The 4,184-nt window shown below is 33.6% G+C and overlaps 1 protein-coding gene across 1 annotated transcript in view; it reads right to left on the bottom strand.

Annotated features, from left to right (window-relative positions):
- Window positions 1–4,184, bottom strand: part of HIVEP2 (human immunodeficiency virus type I enhancer binding protein 2) — a 27,301-nt gene that overhangs the window by 20,758 nt on the left and 2,359 nt on the right. Inside the window, exon 2 of the mRNA XM_012655560.1 lies at window positions 191–235. The gene's annotated coding sequence lies outside the window, so the exon portion shown is untranslated. The remainder of the gene's footprint in view (window positions 1–190; window positions 236–4,184) is intronic.

Below are 4,184 nucleotides of genomic sequence, written 5' to 3'. Positions count from 1 at the left end.
ATTAACATAAAACAAATATATTTTACAGCTTAAAAAGAGTGATTATTAGAGCTAGATTGAAGCTATAAGAATCAAGTGTTGTCAAAAAACTTCGGAAAAGGTAAAAACATCTAAACAAAACAATGATAAAAGCTTCATAATATGAAAAACAAAGTATATTTTTAGGACAGTTTAAAAATGAAATGATTACCTGAACGGTTTAGAGTTCTCATGGGCATGATTGTCCTGACGCCTCCTGGGTACAAAATACATGCAGTCAGAAAAAATTGTTCCATTAAACAATAGCATCACTACATACAAATTCTATTTTCCAGTTCATAATATATAGGGTTCACAATGCTACGTGCCCTAAAACAACAGCAAGGAACTGCTTCAGAATGCACTACACTAAAACAGTAGACCTTATACTGGCACTGTGGCCAAAGATAACTCATAGAGAAAATATTATTAAAAACATCATAGTAATATTTTTCAAGATATAAGATTATTACATCAAAATATCTAGTTTTTTGACACAAGCAGCCTAGTTCTAATTCCCTAGATATTAAAAAGTTGATAATAGTGGGATTTTTTTATTGCACTGATAAGTTTAAACATTCAAAAAAATAAATTTCCATCACAGCAAAGTGAAGGAGTCTTCTATGATGGTGAATGGCTCAGGAAGCCTTGACATCTAAGTAACTTCAATTTTAAGTGAAAATTCTACTTCCTTAAGGGAATGGTCAATGTCGTATCCAGAGGATTCTGAGAATGTCCATGCTAAATTGTATCAATTATGATGAAAGCTGAGATGTTTCCTTGATAGGCAATGTGGCTGTGTTTATCAAAATAAGAAAACTCACACACTTCCACCCCGAAATTTCATTGCCGGAAACATCTGTACAGATGCACTTGCACAAGTGCACAAGAATATGTGTCCAAGGAACTGCTTACATAAATGACAGCTCAACCATAATACTGAGCCATTGAAAAAAAAAAAATGAAGTACCGCTATAGGTACCAGGGAATAGTAAGATTAAATGCAAGAAAAGCTTATTGCACCCTAGTATTAATATGTATAATGTAATCCCTTTTGTGTAAAAGAGAAACAGGTAATAACCAGAAAATTCCTGTGACGATGCCAAGCAGCTTTTAACATAGTTGAATCTGGGTAGTAGAACCAGGGAGTCAGAGGAAGGGGAGGGAAAGGATTTTTACTTTTCACCTTATGACTTTCTGTAATTTCAATTTTTGTTTATTTTTCTTAACAAAAATGCGTTTACCTTTTTAAATAAAACATTGGTTAATTTAAAAAAGAAAGCTATCATGCACACGAACTGCAGATTTTCAAACTGAAACTTAAGTACTGGTCTTACTTCCATGGCCAGCAGACTCCCTAATGCATTACTCAACTGTGATGACGATGAGAGGATTTGCACCTTGACAAGGGAAAGGCACATGGGAATTCCCACAGGAACAGTAAGTCTTTGGGGTGAGAAATCAGTAGTCCCCATATATTTGGAGCAAGGCATCTGTAATAAAAAGTTCTTTCTGCTAATAGCCGTGAAGCACAATCAATTTGTAAAGTAGTTGTCAAAGAAATTAAACAGGGATATTAACTTAGATTTGCTAAAAAGTTTCAGTACTGGATTTTTTTTTACCCCACAGTAATTTTCTTAAGCAAAAACTGAAAGAGAAGTGATGGCCTCATAATATTCCAATGCAAATTGAGGTCTGTCAATTCCAGCCGCCATGCGAACAAGAAAAATGCACAACGTCGAACCTAAATTGGCTGACTTTTGTGTTTAATTAACTAAATATTTAAAGTTCATATAGACACAACCTGTCAGACTTTTAGAGGTGAATAACACCCTCTAAAAGGGAAGCATAGTATACTTGCAATTTAAGACAGAAACATGTGTGAGTCCTCAACTAGGACTCAGAACTTGAACTGAGTAATTTCTGAGTTACTTTTCAGATTTTAATATTTTATCATGGTATTGATCTGTGTATATGGTTCCATTGCTAATAATAACAATGGCAATGGCTGTCATTTACTATGCATCTACTCTGTGCTGACAAATACTGTTACAGAGTTTCATACATATTATCTTATTTGACCTTCGTGACAGCCCTGTGCTACAGGTATTGCTACATCTATTTCACAGTTGAGAGCCATGCTGACGGAGGCTGAGTTTCAGAACCAGAATTCAAATCCGAGGCTGGCTGACCTCCGAGCCTAGGAGGCCTCTCTCCACTCTCCATTAAGTTTTATCACAACTTAAAATAATACATCTTCAATAATATCTTCCCCTGAATATTTTCATTTAATTTCAATATTTGAAATGCCTGAAATTTTAATGGTTCAAGGAGAATATATACGAGCTTTGCATGTTTGTAGTATGGAAAATGACCCCAAATGCCATTTCTCAGAAATAAAAAAGTCCATAATATAATGTTCAAAATATGTATATTAAAGTAATGAAGAGAACAGTTTCTTGTGAGAACATGATAAATTCTCATAACAAATTATTTTCCTTTGTTCTTTGAAAATCATTACTTTTGTTTATTTTATTTTATGTTTTTTAGAGACAGAGTCTCTCTGTGTTGCCTAGGCTGAGCTCAAACTCCTGGGCTTAAGGGATCCTTCCACCTCAGCCTCCCAAGTAGCTCTCAAGCCACTGTGCCCAGCTGGAAAATTATTACTTCAAGGAAAATAAAAACCTCACAAGTGAAAATTTGGTATGTATCATTTCCCATCCTTTGGTTGGCACAGAATATATAATTTTGCTTAAAATATAAACTTCAAATTAAAAAAGTACATACAATTTTATAACAAATAAAACTGGAATAGTATATTTAATAAAATATTAAATAAAATATAATGTTTTTATTTATACTATCTTATTGCTAAATCAGTCAGGTTTAAGTTTGATGGTTTACAGTAATAAATTAAAACCATTCTTATTCACTAAGGAAATATCACACAATAGATACACAAAATAAAATTCAAAGACAATAATATTTTGCTATTAGAGAATACACTAAAAGATGAAGAAAACTGACTTACGTAAAATTCAAAAGCAGATATTGAATGGTCAAAACAAAACTTATCTAGAACATTAATTGTTGGGTTCAATTTTTAAGAGGAGGCAAATCAGAAAAAAATCATATCTACCATTTTATTAAAGAAATAAAAATCAATTTTTTGCTAAGTTTAACATAGGATCATTCTATATTTCAACAGCATTTATTATCTAGAAAGCTTTTTTTTTAAGGGACACAGTCTCTCTCTGTCACCCGGGCTGCCAGGCTGGTCTAGAACTTGAAACTTGGCCTTAAGTGATCCTTTCACCTCACAGAAAAGTTTTAAGATTTAAAACACATTAACTCAGTTATGCAAATAGCTTCTGTCAAGAAAATCTCTTCCTTTTAAATTTCTAAGATAAGCCTACATAAGATGTCCCACCATTTTATCAGGAAACTGGATAATACCCACACCATGCTTTCTATTCCTAGGTTGCTGAGAAAGAGTTTCCATCTTTGTGTCTGAGGTGGAGGTCCCAGTAGAACAGGGACCCCTCTGGTCCACATTCCTAGGAACCGCAATGTCTAACTTTTCACTTCAGTGAAAGACTTACTAGGGAATTAGAAATCATTCCTATTTCACAGGAACCTTTTACATTAGATTTTAAACATCTTTAAGGATGCATTATTCTCCCCAATACTATCCTTGGGGAGCCTTTAACTAACTGATATCCATAAAATCACTTCCCTTCTTGGAGTTTCTGAGACATATGGAGGAAGGTAGGTGGGAGAGAAAATGAGTGATGGGTACTTTTGGGAATTTATTGATCATATTCATGAACTATTAAAAAATGTGGACTCTTTGAATTAATCACTTATCTACAGCTACTTTATACTGGAAGCTGAAAAAATTCTGTAATGGAAATCATGTGCATCATAGACCTATTACTGTGCATGGCCTTTCTCTTTAAAATCAGGCAGGATTTGGGAGTGTTCAAAAGTTTCTTTGCTGCTCTACTCCAACTGAGGAAAAGAAATTATTCACTTTTAAAACAATAAGGCTTCCAAAATTTAATTCAAGGTTTGATAGTGACATTTGTCTTTTTTTTTTTTTGGTTAGGTAACACTTTACTAAGTGCCCTAACTATTCCAAAAATGGCATTAATCCTTGAGCTTTT

Source organism: Propithecus coquereli, unplaced genomic scaffold (assembly GCF_000956105.1).
Source record: "Propithecus coquereli isolate 6110/MARCELLA unplaced genomic scaffold, Pcoq_1.0 Scaffold48, whole genome shotgun sequence".
NCBI lineage: Eukaryota > Metazoa > Chordata > Mammalia > Primates > Indriidae > Propithecus > Propithecus coquereli.
Note: the sequence above shows the minus strand (reverse complement) of the source record. Positions and strands in the feature narration are given on the sequence as shown.